Raw genomic sequence first — 1721 nt, forward strand, 5'->3', positions numbered from 1 at the left:
CCCACCCCGGAGTACTTAATCATTACACTGTGCAATTTTAGAATAATCCAAATCAAAGAAGCCCCAGGGGACACGTTAACCTCTAATCAAATATTTCCTTTTCTACCATTTTCACTCTCCTTTGAAGCCTCTTCCTGCCAACTCACTCCTGCAGCCTCACCTAGTGAGGCGATAAATAAACGTGTGAAGGCAGTGAAATAATGTGATGTAACTTGAGCCACCGCCCTCCCAGGAATCCCTGGGCCTCCTGCCTTGTGCTTGTAGCCTCTTTTGGGTCTGGAGTCTCCATCCTATACAGGTACCCCATGCTGGTGGTTAGAAGGGAAACCCAAAGCTCCCAACCCCGTCACTGCTCACTGGAGGGGAAAACTCCAACTAAATAACTCCAGCTGCCCCTGAGAAATCTTAACCTTGTGACAGGTGTCCCTTTTCTCCTTCCCACAAGGAAAGTCTTGGCCTCACAAGTGAGGGAACTTGGGGAAAGGCTTCCGGTTCACAGAAGCAGAGTGGTAATGACCTGGATTTTTGAAAACAGGGCAGAGCTTTTGAATGGCTTGCCTGACTTCAGCAACCACTTTTTCTAAAAAGACTCGTGGGTAATTGAAGCACACCATAGATCATGAACCTGTAAATGTCACACTGTCTGGCAGAAACACCCACAGACTGACACATACAAATTGGCAAATGTTTATGGAGCACCCATCTAGTGAAAGATCTGCTGTGCTGGCTGCAGGAGGATTGGAAGATGAATGAAGGATTGTCCTCTCCTAGGAGGCCAGAGTCTAGTGAGGGAGATATAACATAGACAGGACAGAATATTCCCATGAGGCCAGTGCTATGTAACAGGCACTGTGCTAAACCCTTTACGTTGGTTGATGCATTTAATCTTCACAACAATCCTGAGGTAGGTACTATTATCTTTCCCGTTTCAAAGATAAATAAATATACTAAGGCACCAGATCTCACAGCTGGCAAGCCACAGATCCAAGACTCAAACTCAGGGAGTCTGGCTTCAGAGTCTGTGTGTTTATGATAAAACTGCTTCTTTGTAGTGAACTAAAACAAAACAAAATGAAACAAAACCAAAAAACAAAAAAAAACCTTCTATGGGAACACAGAGGAAAAAGCAACTAATTGTGATGAGGAGTCAGAGAAAACTTCATCAATACTGTTAGATCGTGAACTGAGTTCAAATCCTAGATCAGCCATTTTCTAGCTGTTTTAACTTGGGGAAGTTATTTCATTTTTCTGAGAATTAAATGAGATGATACATGTATAATATTTAATGTAATACTTGATACATGGCATATAAGAGATTTTCAGAAATCATCATTATTTTTATTTGCTTAATGAGAAGAATTCTCAAACAGGAAAAAAAAAAAAAAATGGAGAAAAGAACACTCCAGGCAGTGGGACCAGTGATGATAGAGGGACAGAAGCATGCAGTAATGGTGGCTGGAATATAAGATGTGTTGGGAGGAGCAGCAGGACCCATAGCTATGAAGGTAGGATGGTACCAGATGATGAAAAGCCTTAAATATTATGCTAAGGGGGTTTTGCTTTATTCCACAGCAAATGAAAAACTTACAGAGCTGTTTATGAAGAGAGCGGTGTGGATCATATCCGTGCTTTAGCAACAGAATTCCAGGAGCTGTGTGGGGCAGACTTAAAAACAGTTGCCAGGAATTCCCTAGTGGTCCAGTGGTTAGGACGCCACACTT

Source organism: Balaenoptera acutorostrata, chromosome 20, assembly GCF_949987535.1.
Source record: "Balaenoptera acutorostrata chromosome 20, mBalAcu1.1, whole genome shotgun sequence".
Lineage (NCBI taxonomy): Eukaryota > Metazoa > Chordata > Mammalia > Artiodactyla > Balaenopteridae > Balaenoptera > Balaenoptera acutorostrata.